The sequence below is a fragment of the Herpailurus yagouaroundi genome, unplaced genomic scaffold (genome assembly GCF_014898765.1).
Source record: "Herpailurus yagouaroundi ecotype Mexico unplaced genomic scaffold, PumYag 141, whole genome shotgun sequence".
Lineage (NCBI taxonomy): Eukaryota > Metazoa > Chordata > Mammalia > Carnivora > Felidae > Herpailurus > Herpailurus yagouaroundi.
The window spans coordinates 17,537,145-17,552,033 of record NW_024412396.1 but is presented as its reverse complement, the minus strand read 5'-3'; the positions used below and the strand labels follow the sequence as shown (position 1 = coordinate 17,552,033).

The window sequence follows — 14,889 nt, the reverse complement described above, 5'->3', positions numbered from 1 at the left end:
GTTCTAAAATATCTAACTTGTATATTTGTTTGAAACTTAAATGAAATGACATGTGTAAAGGGCCTAGGGCATATAGGTCCTCAGTAAACATCAGCCCCTTCTACATACCAACAGAAGCAGGATTGAAGGGGTTGGATTGAACCCAGACTGGCAAATCCCTTGGGGCTGTAATTGGGAACTACTGTCTCCTCCGTCAAGGACAAACTGGGTGAGTTCTCCTGGCACTTGATCTCCCTCTTCTTTCCTATATTACACCCTATATCCAGCTTGTGCCATAGAAGCCTAAGCAATAACTGGGTGCACAGAAGCTGTGGCAACTGGATGACCTGCTGTACAGAAAGAACTGAAGGAAAAATGGAGAAAATCAATTTTCCACTAAAACTTTGTATACCAGAAGAACTCTAAATATATATATATTTTTGCAAAGACAGAAAACCATTCAGATTTCTAGCAGTTTCTACTGTCTGCTCAAAAGAAAGTGCTCCTAGATTACCCAACCTTTGGTTTATGTTTCAAGTCATTCCTCTTGGAGAACCCACTGAGAGACTGTGAGGATTACTGATCAACTATCTGCTACTGCAGACCAGGTTCACTGCAAGCAGATGTTGAGATGGAGTTTGGGATGCAAGATGTTTGGGAGCGATAAAGCCTGTGGATGAAAGGAGTAGAACCAAGATTGACCAGAAAGAGAAGTTAAATTGTAAACGCTGGCAGGGACCTCTGGAGCAAGTATTGTCTAACAGGATGTCCCCCATCAGGCAGTCTGGTCTTTATTACCACCACCACATCTCATGCAATTATCAGCGGGGAGCTGTTCTGGAAGGGCAGGACTTCAAAGGAATCCAACCCTAAAGGAGCTGACATCTTCAGACTTTCTGCTGAATGCTTCCCCATAGCTGGACAGCAAGACCCTCCTTGTAGGAGACAGGGCAGCACAAGTCTACACTATCTGCCATAGAAATTAATGTCCACCATAAAAGGATGTCAGTGTTTTCCTGGCTCTGCTGGTCATACATTGATTTCTTATGACAAATGGAGTTGACACAAAAATCACTGTATTTTACTCCTCGACTCACATCACAAGAGTGTATGCTTAATTGATAATAGGCTTGAAATGCTATATAAACAATTCAATTAAGATTAGAAAGATTGGAAAGTCAGGTTTACTCTATCAGCCCTCTTGGTGTAAAGATCAATGTATATAAGTAAGGATTTTTCCATTTAAAAGGAGATTTGAATGCACTTCATAATTGATAGCAAAAACCTGAAAGATAAGGACTATGGAGAAAACTGATGCTTTAGCAGATTTCCAATATTTCTGAAATCTTGCTTTCCCAGGAAGCAAACTTTTTTTAGTACTTATTTTCCAATTTTAAGTTCTACTGAGATGCAATGTATACTTTCATTTTCTGGTTAAAATGTTCAGTGGTAAGCGGAATTTCCTCAATTCTCAGGGTAATCCTGCAATTGCTGCATGTGTCCTCCATGGGGATTCCCTCTAAGAAATGCTAGACATCCTTTATTTCACAAAACTACCAAATACTCAAAGAAGCAAAACACACCAAAAGAATTTTTTCCACTAGAATCAAAATTAGTCCTTGCTTAACATATAAAACCTAGTTTTTCATATTAAGTACAAGTCCACTGCAGTCTAAAACATGGACCAAATTCATTTTGTAATAAATCATTTTGAATTTTTTTTTGGTAGGGTGGGGTGGTGAGTGTTTAAGAAACTAGAATAGTAACAGAGCAGATCACCAAAACACTATGCATTTCACATTAACATAGTTCAGTTAACGACCAGTTTTTATCTTAGCTTTTCCTATGGAGCTGCTCTCACAATAACTACTAAAAATATTTCTTCCCCAGAGAAGCTTACTAGGGAATGAACCAGAAGGAGGAGATAAAGAGGGAATAAAGAAGATGTTCAAGAACATTCAACTATCTGGAGCTAAGTGTTTAATGAAGCAAGGACCAGAGCTGAGAAAGAATTTCTGAAAGGACACCAAACCAAGAGGGGCATCTCTAGATCAAGTGTTAACAAACCAAAGCCCATTAGCCAAATCCAACCCATCATTTGTTTTTGTAAATAGAGATTTATTGTAACACGGCTACATCTATTTGTTTACATATTGTCTATGGCTGCTTTCGCGCTACCACAGATGACAGAATTCAACAGTTGCAACAGAGATTATGTGGTCTACAAAGCCAAAAATATTTACTATCTGTCCTTTTCCAAAAAAAGTTGCTGACCTGTGCTCTAGATGGTTACAAATACTGAGTCACAGAGGGCACTAGGCCAGTAACTATGATGTAGTCTTAAATGGAGAAGTAAGCTTCTTTGGACAAAGAGAGAGCTAAGGCAGAGTCTTCAGGACAATTGATGACGTCTTATAACTCCTATGTGCCAAGCCATGCAAGCTGTTTCCACCTGCAAATAACAATCCTCTGTGATAATCCTTTGACATATTGTAAGTGACTCTTCTACCTCTCCTTTCCCCCCAAGTTTCTCTCGTTGCACCTCCTCTTTTCTAACTCACACTCTTCTGGGCATTTCCATCAACATTTTTAGCACCAAATAACTTCTATAGGCTGATGATTCCCAACTCCACATCTCCTGAACCTGAGATCCGCAGACCTACTGCCTTTGGAACAGCTCTACTCCTCAAATGCAATATACATAATAACTCACCCCTTCTTCCCCTCTAAATAAAAGTAGTAATGAATTCTGACTGCCTTATTTAGATCCCTCACTCCACCCTTACTAGTTCTGTAACCCCAGGTAGATGACTTAAACCCTTTAATACTTGGTTTCCTCATGTGTAAAGCTGGGATAATAAAAATACCTACTGCAGAGTGCAGTTAGGATTAAATGAGATGGTGTATGTAAAGGACTTAAAAAAATGCTTGACACAAATGAATAGCTCAATAACTATTAGTAGTGAAACTATCAGTAGAATGTTTTATTTTTATTTCCACTATTAGTAACTAGCAATTCCATTAAGTGTTACCTTTTACCTTGGCTCTCCTCTTGAAATTCTGGCTTCTCTATGCTCTCACAGGGCATACTTCCTCCTAACAGATCAAGGGTTTATCATTGTTTTGTAATTGCTTATTTATATGTCATCTCTCAAGAAGTCCATAAGCAACTTGGTGACAAGCTGCATCTGATTTTACTCTTGATACTGAAGGAATATCATAGAATGGACACAGTGGGCAGGTAGAGAGATTAGCGAGAGGATACTAGATGAGACCTAAAGAGGGCCTATTAAACTAAGTCAGTGGGACTGAGGATGCAGTGGGGAGGAAACGATTTCAGAAAAGTTCAGAAAAAAGATTCAACAGAACTTGGCAATGACTGGATATTAGCAATGAAAGAAAATCTTCCATTGTACTTCCTACCAGCCACAAGTTTATCTACTCTTGAAGTAAGAATATTTTCAACAGAGCAAAGACTGTTATTTTGAGCTAGGACTGGTCATAAGAATGAGAATTAGATGTGACTTCAGACTTTCTCTCTGCCCAGCTTTAATGTGTTAGTCCTCACCTAGTCTCCTCATCATTTTTTTTATCCATTGAGCAGTGTAGCCCAAGAGATAAGAGCACATGTCTGAAGTCAGGCAACTAGTTTCAGTTCCTCCCTGATAACTGGGGACTACAGGCAAGTTACTTAACCCCTCCAAATCTGTTTCTTCATCTATTTTTTAATGAAAATTTATTTATGTATATTTTTATTTATTTTTACTTCAAGTGTAATGAACATACAGTTTTACAATAGTTTCAGGTGTATAATATAGTGATTCAACACTTCCATACATCACCGGGTGCTCATCACAGCAAGTGCACTCCTTAATCTCCAACACCTATTTCACCCATCTTCCCACCTACCTCCCCTCTGGTAACCATCAGTTTGTTGTCTATAGTTAAGAGTCTGGGTTTTTGTTTGTCTCTTTTTTTCTTTGTTCATTTGTTTTGTTTCTTAAATTCCACATATGAGTGAAATTAGTTTCCTCATCTTTAAAAGGAAAATGATGATTGTATCTACCTTGCTGGTTTATATGAAAATTAAATAGACAATACATGTAGAGCCTTGGGCACAGCACCTGGTAAATAGTAAACATTCCATATTCACTATTTTTATTTTATAAGAATAAACATAGTAAAGTAGTGAATCTTTAACCTGGAGAGCCACAAATATAAAAAATTCCTAAGACAGAGCTACAACTTTTGTATCATAAAACATAAAATATAATCAAAATCTCTAATCTGGATATTTTGTAGAAAAGTAGGTATGAATACCACATGAGCCAAAAGATAAAAATCTCATCCTATAACACCTGTTGGAAGATATCATTAGAAATTAGACTAGAAGAAAAGAAAGTCAATCAGCTGAAATCATTTGACCTCCGTAATTTCTTTCATAATAAGAATCTGTACTTTGCTCAAGAATTGGACTCCCAATCTAACCTCTATCATATCATTGCTCACACAAATTTCTTTACCTTTCAGTTATGAATTTATTACCAAATCTTTTAGAACTTAACATTCTTATTCAGTATAGAAACAGCAAAGTCAAAAGATATGTTTAATAATTTCCTTCTAACAAATGGAAAGTAAATGTTATGAGTAGCATATTTTAGTATTATAGCTAACTTAGGAATTATTGGTTTATATCATTTAGTATTTATTGTTGCTTAGGAAGACTATAAAATCCAAATGGTCTATCAAGTTCCTGATTGGAAAGCTGTTCTATTCACAAAAGTTGACTAATGTGACACTGACAGTAGTTTATTGTGAATTTTTCATATTAGGCAAGTCATATCATTATCAGTATATTACTTTAAAAAGGTAAGAGTGACATAAAATGAATGCAACTAAAATCTAAGGGCAAGTTCTCCCTAATTCTCCTTACCCTCCAGCCCAGCTACCACTACTTCCAGGGTTCAGATATCCATGAAACTTCAACCAAAAAGGGTTTGAAAAGATAGAGGCAACTTTTATAAGAAAAATAAAGTAAACTCAGAAGACAGGTAGGTGAAAGGAAACCCATTCCATTTTGGTCCTCTGTGTAGCCTCAATTGAATCATTTCTTTCTATACTACTCTTTCCTCATTTCTGAAGTAATAATTGCCATCTCATCATCTTGACAGTGTGATCTAAATTCTAGGAATTTCTCTCGGCCTCATTTTGCCATTCAAAAATGATGGAATTGCATTAGACATTTCTAAGTTTGCTTTAGCTTTCAAATGCTATGACTCCAATAGGTCAAAGGTTATTTTCATTAAAGCTTAAAGACATCTTATCCAGAAGACCCCTGGCCAAGTACACCTATGTTATCCATAGACATTATGGATTTCTTTAGGTCCACAAGAAGACAGAACATCTGACTGACAAATTTTTATGGAAAGTCAGGAAGCAGAAAGGCCAGTACTACAGAGAACTATCTAGAGAGGAGAAAGCCATTGGGGGAGTGGGGGGGCGGGCAGCAGGCCACAGGGCCAAAGTTAAGAATGCTTTCTTCATGGTAGATGTTCAACAGAGATGGTAAATTTTCTTGGAAAGTAGGTGTGGATATTGTCAGTGTAAGGAGAGAAGATACTCCAAAAGAGAAATCTGTGTGACATTAAAGACTACTTATCATGCTGAGTTATGTTGTCTCAAGATTTCATTGTCTGATGATAATTTTTATAAGTCCTCAAAAATGAAACTTGTAATCATGTATGAGAACTCTCATCATATGACCAAGTATATTATGAAGTTAAGGTTGCTATAAAAATACTCTTATAGTGAGGATTTGTTCTGGGCAAAATTATGGTGCAGAGAGAAAATATCATCATGACATTCTCATCTCCCCTCTGCCACATTTGTCTCCCCTCCAATTCTCACCCTTCCCTTGGTTTTCCTCCACCACCCCCCTTCTTAGTCCTGAATTCCTGAGGTATGGTGAGCTACCCTCTCAGCCTCTCAGCCATGGACTGAGCCTGGAAATACTGCACTTTCCTTTAGAACACCATCACAGTAGGATGAGCAATGGGCTTTGAAGTCAGGCATCATGAGTATGAGTCCTGGCCCCCTGTGAACAAGGGAAAATTACATACTTGCCAAGTGCTGACATCTAAGACTGCTGTGTAGTTTAGAAGTGATAATATATTTAAGACACCTATCACAGTCCCTGGATTACAGTGCATGCAAAGTGACTCTTTTTTCCTTGTTTCCAAAGTGAAGATTCACTCAGTATGATAGCAGCATGGCTTAAAATCATTTGATAAGCTAATTCCCAATGGATGTTAATAACTAGTGGGAGTTTGGGAAGAAACAAGAGTGTGGCATGAACAAGGGGAAGCAAAAGAAAGCAAGAAAGTATGCTACCATGAAGCGAACGAATAGTCTCTGAGATCAGGGGCTTAAAGAGAAGGATAGATTGAAGCCAAGGAAGGAAGGAAGGAAGGAAGGAAGGAAGGAAGGAAGGAAGGAAGGAAGGAAGAAAGAAAGAAAGAAAGAAAGAAAGAAAGAAAGAAAGAAAAGATCCCAGTGCACTCAAGGAAAGAGAAGTCCCCCCAACATCTTTCCTGCTTATTCTTCCAATATAACACACAGCTGGGCCTACCTTACTACATCCTGGTTGATACCAACTTTATAAACTTTTCCATTAAAGCCAAACTTGACTTAGTACAATCAATGATGGACTGTCTCTATGCCTAGTGTATCCCTTGTATAACTGTGTAATGGCTGAAATTGAGAAATTGGGGCAAAAGTATCAAGTGGCTCTAAGGATTGCCAAAGATCCAAGATTTGCATGATTACCATGCACACACAAAGGAACCTATACAGACGACTGCTTAGTACAGACAGTAACTCACCACAAGTGTTACATGTGGCCACAGTTGACCGGGACCTTAAATGAAGGATCTGGAAGATCTCTGGAGTTCCCATCATGTACCTTTCTAACCACAGGTACAACATTGAACGGATGCCAGATGATTATGGAGCCCCTTGGTTCTAATTCTGACACTCTAAAGATAAAGTTCCTCTGCCTTCCTTTACCAACTTTTTCGGTTTCCAGTAAATATAGCAATATGCTATAGCATGGATTATTCTCCTTACCCATTTGTTCTGTTATGAGCTGAGTATGGTGAAACATACTCACTTTTTATGTTGTTTTGTAATTGATATTTTGTATCATTTTGAATTTTGTTGCATATTTTTATAAATCAGATGATTGCACACACACACACACACACACACACACACACACACAAACATAGCTAGTGGGAGTTTAATGAGCTACTACATCCTTACTCACTCAATAAAAGGAAATGCTTAGAGACCATACTTTAAAAACAGAAGAATGAAAACAATTTCTAGTGGGGTGGCAGGTAAGTAGAAAAGTTGGATTTTTACGTGTTCTGTTGCACAGGTAGATGTTTTCTAGAAAACTCTGCATGGTAACTCTTTTCCAAGTGTTTTCAAAAACCAATTTTGCACTGGCCATGAGAAACTTAAAAACTTTTCAGCTAAGAAATAAAGATCTCTGATCTGACAGAAACAAAAAGAAAGGGAAGCCAAAGAAAGTTGTTTCAGAAGCAATTCTAAGGCACTAAGATTTCTTGATAACTCAGAAAGGTCTTAGTATTCTTATGTAGAAAGAAGACAGTATATGAGAAAACCTGTTACTTGTCTTTGTGGGAACTAATAAGTGAAACAGGCCCACAAAATAGCCTGATTATAGGGTACCAAGAATAAGACTTGATGACACTGGTGATGTTGTGACGCCTTCCTTGCTGTGAGTATATGATGATTCATAAGAGAAAAATTATATTTGTGGCAAGGAGAAGATAGATAAGGTGAATCGTGACCCAAAGGAAGCTTCATTTATACCATATACTCATTTACATGAATGAAGTCATTCTTCTAAAAGTTTAAGTTAGTCATAATTAATCTGTGACTATAGGATCTTTCTGTAAGACTCCAGTGAAATGGGAGTTAGCATAAATATCCATGATATTCAAGCATATTTTTAAAACCCACAATTTTGGCCTAAATTACTCAGATAAGACACTGGCTGCTCAGCTCTTTCTGCTGAGGAAGTGCATTAACTACCACCACAGAGTAGAAGCTGACATTATTGCTGGAGTTTCTTAAAGCATTTCTGAACATCTGATTACTCATAGTCTACAACTTACAAATTATATAAACCTTTTGAGAATTGAGAGTCAATGCTTTCTTTTCATTATATTAGAAAGTAATAGCATTGTCTCTGAAAGAAATTAGAGGCCCATGGCTAATATTTACTGTGGACCATCTTACTCAGCGAATCCTCAGTAAATGTCAATTGTATGCATAGTCTACTCATCAGAGAAAACAGGAGTCCTGAAAGGGAATTATGACCCAACAGAGATCTCTGTTGATATGCCTTTTCCAGAGCAAAAGACTCAGTGATTTCTCTAAGACTAGAATCTGTGTTTTCTGACTTTCAGGCAGTGCTCTTGCGGTGTCCCATACTTCTACCCTAGGAAGCTGGGTTCAGTGTAAATATTTTGACATCCAGCTTAGATCTGCCACTTCCCAGCAATGTGATCATGGAAAAAAGGTTAAGCGCCTTTGACACTCTAATTTCCTCATCTGTGAAATGAAAATATTACAGGTACCTCATATGATAGCTGTGTGTGTGTGTGTGTGTGTGTGTGTGTGTGTGTGTGTGTGTCTCACAACATTTCAATGGCTTTCAAGGACAAATATTTATTTCTTACTCTCCTCACTGAGCTGAGACTCTGTGTTATTCTAGAAGTTCACGGACAGGAGTTAAAAGGGCAACTGGACACCCATAAACCCTCTTAAAACTTGAGCTCACTGAATGCTTTCATTTCCACCCATATTCTAACAACCAAAACAAGTCATGTAACCAAACCCAAAGTTAATAGGAGAGAATATGCCACCTATCAAGAAGAAGAAAATAGTTAGGAATGATAAACCAATTACCGGAGCATATAAAACATCAAATAAAATCAGCGTGTCCAAAATAGTGATTCTGTCCCCTACTCCCTCTCTAAGTCTGGATTCTCAAGTTTACAGATTCATAAAATTGGCTGATTCATAAAATGGTTGGCTAATAATCATCCTCATACAAGCAGTATAAACAACAATACAGAATTTAGTCTGCAAATATAAATGATTTTCTTTTGGATACTTAAGTCACATATTTTCTATATCACATGTATTTTATCACATGTATTTTATATTGTATTTTTTAATACAATTTTTCATTTTAAATGATTTCTAAGGCTTTAAGTATGCTGTCCAATGATGATTCTCAATATATAAGTTTTATTAAAAGTTTGAAAGCACAACCATCTCCAGTAAAGGCTTCTCAACTATATAAAGATGCACTTTAATAACAAAGTAAAAATCTCCAAAATAACAATTGTCATGACTTGCATGGGTACAGGAAAATATTATAATATCAACCTACATGCATAGATAATGCAGATTGAAATAATTTGAGGGGTAGTTTTGTAGTGGTCACAATTATAAAAAATCTCAAAAAAGTAACTGCAAAAGGAAAGGATATCTCACAAGAATATATTTATTACCACACAATACTAATTTTTACTACCAGCATCTTGTGTCAGAACTCCTAGGACTACCAGGGAAAATGAAGAAACTATGATTAAGAAATAAGCATTTCCACTATCATCCAAAATTTCCATTTGCATGAAGGTGACTCTGAATAAATTATATTCATCTTTGTTCAGAATTCTTGACTATATATCACAATGAAATATTAAGTTGTATACTCACAAAATGCCTAGTTAAGAAGAATATTCTCTCAGGTTGATTTCAGTGACGAATTTAGAGTTAGTGTCTCTCTGTGAGAGTCTATATTATATATGACAACTTCATTTATAAAATGCTTCAGTATTAAAGTGACCCTGAAACAATAAAAGATGGACATGAAGTGCATAAAAAGGTCCGATTAGAATGCATTTATTTATGTCCCAGTCATCAAAAAAGATTAGTTATTCTCTAGATTAGTGCTATGCCACCATTACTGCCCTGTATGTAAAAGACTTTCACAGTGGTTTTCCATTTTCATCTATCTTCTGAATTAAATTAAATTAAATTAATTTTTAGTGTACAACAGAAGAAAAAAATTCCCAGGGGAATCAGTTTCTTCCTGAGCACTGCTCTCCAAAACCACCCCTCAGATCCCAAGGCTTTATGTGTTCACTCTCCTTTGATATCAAGAGCACATTGATTTCAAGTATAAAAACATTGTAGGGGAAAATCCTTAGGCAGGGTGCATTACATAATTTATTTAAAGAAACAGAATGTTTGGAGGAATTTATAGGAATAGGCTTAAGTGCAAGAAAACAGGCAACCAAAATATTTGTATCATTTTCAGCAAGTCAATGTAAATCTCTTGCCCAGCCCTCCAAAATTTTTCTCACATGGTTTTTGACATTTAAACTTCTACACAAGAGAGCAATGTCTTTCAACCCATAGTTAGTGATAATGCTTAAAGTGTATATAAACTTGAGAATTATAGCACATTACAGTCCCAACAAATATACAAGTAATTAAAACCAGCCTTTTCCTGAAAGCATGTTTTAACTGAGGAAAAGAGCAAGCAAGTTCTGGACACATTAGGTAAAGAAAAACAGGAAGAGAATCCATGCAATGGAGATAGAAGTCCAGAAAAAGCAAGCTTGGTGCATCAAACAAGCTTCACTTATTTCAAGATTTTCCCTAGAGTTGCAATGAGTGGGTGCCTTCCACTGCATGATCTAGCCTCTGAGCATAGTGGTGTAACCAGTGCAATCCAAATCAAACTTAATACTATTTTGGTGGAAAGGGGATTTAAGTTGTGGGTATGAGTGTTACTGGAGCCATTACTAAAAAAAAAATAGTCTCCTCATTGTATATACTAATCAAAAATGGGTAAATAGACTATTCAAGTATCAGCACATGTCAAACGCAGAGCTTTCCTGAAAAAGAGACGATATAGAAAGGACATAACAGCTTAATGCAAGGACTAAAGTAAGTCCACCAGTGATAGTGAGGCACATTTGGTTTCCATATAAGAAAGAATTTCCTAAAAATTAGAACTGCCAAAAATGAAGAACTCTGAAGTGATGAACTCCTTACTCAAATGTTCAGGTAAGGGTGATGTGAAAAGGTTACCTGATTAAGAGATGTGGAAGGAGTTTGTACCAAAAACTGAAACTAAACTTAATGCTAAATACCTCTAATTTCTGAGGCCACAAAGAGAGTTTATGAGACATTAGTATATTAGCCCATAAAATAAAGGGTTTTTTGGAGAATGACTATAAAAATGAAAGAAATTAAATGTTACAAAGGAATCTAGAGGCCAGAAAAGACATGAACAAAGGCAAGACAACACTGGCATTGGCAAGGAAGAGCAGGTAAACAGGACACATGGGAATAAGATATTAGGTAGGATTAAGAAGAGCTAGGATGAAAAAACTGATGCTACTTACCAGGGTGGAGTGCACATGGAATAAAGACATAGGGATATGCAAATTAGGAGAATGAGAAATCAGCCTGAAATGGAGTTTCCCAAAATAAGTGCAGGGTTTAATATGTATTTCATGGGTTAAAAAAAGGAGTCCTATGGTCAAATATTAAACATGTTTGCAAATACTTAGTTAAATACCATTAAACAGTCTCATAGAGCCTTAGCTATTCATCACAATTGTAAGTCTCCAAGAGAGGAAAATAATATGCAATGTCCCCATTAAATCTGTTTTTTATAGAAATCTTCAGGAACTATTACTTTTAAGAACATACAATAAGGGAAGCCTGGGTGGCTCAGCTGGTTAAGCGTCCAGCCCTTGCTTTCAGCTCAGGTCATGATCTCACACTTTGTAGGATTGAGCCCTGCATCAGGCTGTGCTGACAGCTCGGAGCCTGGAGCCTGCTTTGGATTCTGTGTCTCTCTCTCTTTCTGCCCCTCCCTTGCTCACACTTTGTGTCTCTCTCTCAAAAATAAATAAACATTGGGGCGCCTGGGTGGCGCAATCGGTTAAGCATCCGACTTCAGCCAGGTCACGATCTCAGGGTCCGGGAGTTCGAGCCCCGCGTCGGGCTCTGGGCTGATGGCTCAGAGCCTGGAGCTTGTTTCTGATTCTGTGTCTCCCTCTCTCTCTGCCCCTCCCCCGTTCATGCTCTGTCTCTCTCTGTCCCAAAAATAAATAAACGTTGAAAAAACAAATTAAAAAATTAAAAAAAAAATAAATAAACATTAAAAAAATTTTTTAAGAAAGAATATACAATAAAAAATAAATATTGGATTTCGTATTAGAAATACTGGACTTAGTACCTGATCATGAGTGAAAACTTGGACTTAGAACACAGGCTTGTACTCAAAGCCTAGTCATAATGAACCGTGCTAATTGACAGACTAGAAACAAGAATCTCAAGCCAATTTGGGGAGGAAGGACAGTAAAGTTAATCTCAAAAATTGTCCTAATGCTTTAAGTCCTGTTTAAGAGCCCTACCTTGTACCAGATTCTGTATTCTAAATTGTTAGCCATGAAAATAGAATTTGGATAGTTATTTCATAAGTAAAATAAGAAATATGAGATGGGAATATTTCAAAGAGCTTGGTCTCACTATTCAAAGAAAATAATCACTATAGCTACCATGTATCAAATATGACCAATTGCCAGATAATTCAATCCTCACCACAATTCCCTTGTTATGGTGAGGAAATCAGAGATGAGACAAAATAGGGCCACCTGGGTGGCTCAGTCGGTTGAGTGTCCAACTCTTGATCTCATGGTTCATGAAGCTGGAGCCCCCACTGGGCTCTGTGTGGTCAGTGCAGAGTCTGCTTGGGATTCTCTCCTTTTCCCTCTGCCCCTCTCCTGCTCACTCACTCATTCTCGTTCTCTCTCTCTCTCTCAAAATAAATACACGTTTAAGAAAAAAGAGATGAGACAAAATAAGTTACACTTCCAAGATCTCTTTGCTGGTAAGCTGTAGATTCAGGATCCAAGGTCTGCCTAACTCCAGAGCTTACACTCTTAAATGGTGGGTGGTGCTGCTATTTAGTGATTAAGGAACATCAAGAACCACTAATTCACAGTATGATAAGACAATAACAATTTTACATATGAATTTGTAACAAAATATATAGTGTATGACCAGACCTTGCTTAAAACCCCTGTCTCTTCCCATTATACTCAAAACCCATGACATGCATTAGAATGCTCTAGATTACAAGGACCTAAGTGATCTAGTCCCTGCCTGCCAGACTAATTTTATCACTTCTCCCTCTCCCTCTCTCTCTCTCTCTCTCTCTCTTTCTCTCTCTCTCTCTCAAACTCACTCATAGTGCTCCAGCCACAAAATTTCTGACATTCTCTACATCATTCTATGCTCTCCCTTGTCTTGGGATCTTTGCACTCGCCATTCTCAGTACCTAGAACAGTTTCCAACCACCACCCTCCCACCCCTTCACATCTTATCTCTCAAGTCTCAGCTTAAATGTCACTTTTTCAAAGAGTTTATCTTTTTCCATTGTGTCTACAATAGCTAATTCACCCCTCTCCTCTTGTACCAATCAGCCCGGCTATTATTATAGCAGTATATTGCTTTGATTATATTAACCACAAACTGTGGTCTTTATTTACTTGTTTATTTTCCTTCTGCTTCACCAAACTGTAATCTCCCTGAAGGCAGGAGATCTGTCTTGTTTACCCAGACTAGTTGAAGGCTTGGTTCCTAGTGACCACTCAATAAATAAAATAAATGCCCAGTAGGTATTATGCATTGAGGTCTGAAGAACAGAAGAGAAATCTGGGATTATTTATATATTTGGGAGTAATGGGCTGAAAGATGGTATGTGAAGCTATGGATGTGGATGTGTTTATGCATGGAGAAAGTGCAGAGTGATAAGAGGAAAGAGACTAAGTTAAAACTTTGACATAGTAACCATCATCCAAGATGGTCCACAATGATTCTTCCCATTTATCTGGCCCTTGGGTTGTTCCTTCCCAAAATGAATAGGACTGACCTGTGTGACTATCAAGATAATAATATATTGCTATCAAGTGCTGTAGAGTTTGAGTTGCAATTCTAGGTCATAAAAGACTCCTCCTTGCTCTCTCAGAGAGTCAAATGCCATGTCAAAAGGACACTGAAGTAGCCCTCTGGAGAAATCAGTATGGCAAGAAACTGACATCTCCTAATAGCCAGCACCAACTTGCAGCACCTTGAGTGAACCAGTAGAAGCAAACCTTCCAGCTGCAGTCGAACTTTCAGCGCTGGCTGACATCTTACCTGCAATCTCATAAAAGACTCAAGCCAGAAATACTCAACTAAGCCACTCCTAAATTTCTGATCCATAGAAACTGAATGAAATAATAAATATTTGTTGTTGTTTTAAACATGAAGTTTTGGGATAGTTTGTAACCCAGCAATAGAAAACCAATACACTCAAGGACAACAATACATTCTTAATTAAGATTTGTCCAGGGGTGCCTGGGTGGCTCAGTCGGTTGGGCGGCCAACTTCGGCTCAGGTCACGATCTCACACTCCGTGAGTTCGAGCCCCGCATCGGGCTCTGTGCTGACAGCTCGGAGCCTGGAGCCTGTTTCAGATTCTCTGTCTCCCTTTCTTTCTACCCCTCCTCAGCTTGTGCACTGTCCCTCTTTGTTTCTCTCTCAAAAATAAACAAACATTGAAAAAAAATTTTTAATAAAAAACCCTATGAGGTCAATATTATGGGCCTCATTTTTGCTTGCCCATCAGAGCTTCCTCATCTCAGCATCTGGGTCCTTTTTTGCTTGTGGCTTTAAATTTATGTTGGATAATTGTCATCAATTGGAGAACATCAGGTACCTTCAACCACTGTTTGGAATGAA

The 14,889-nt window shown here is 37.6% G+C and overlaps 1 pseudogene; it reads left to right on the top strand.

Moving 5' to 3' along the window:
- The first annotated feature begins 6,343 nt into the window (after nt 1–6,343).
- LOC121031276 (rRNA-processing protein FCF1 homolog) lies at nt 6,344–7,108 on the top strand (annotated as a pseudogene).
- Nucleotides 7,109–14,889: the final 7,781 nt, after the last annotated feature.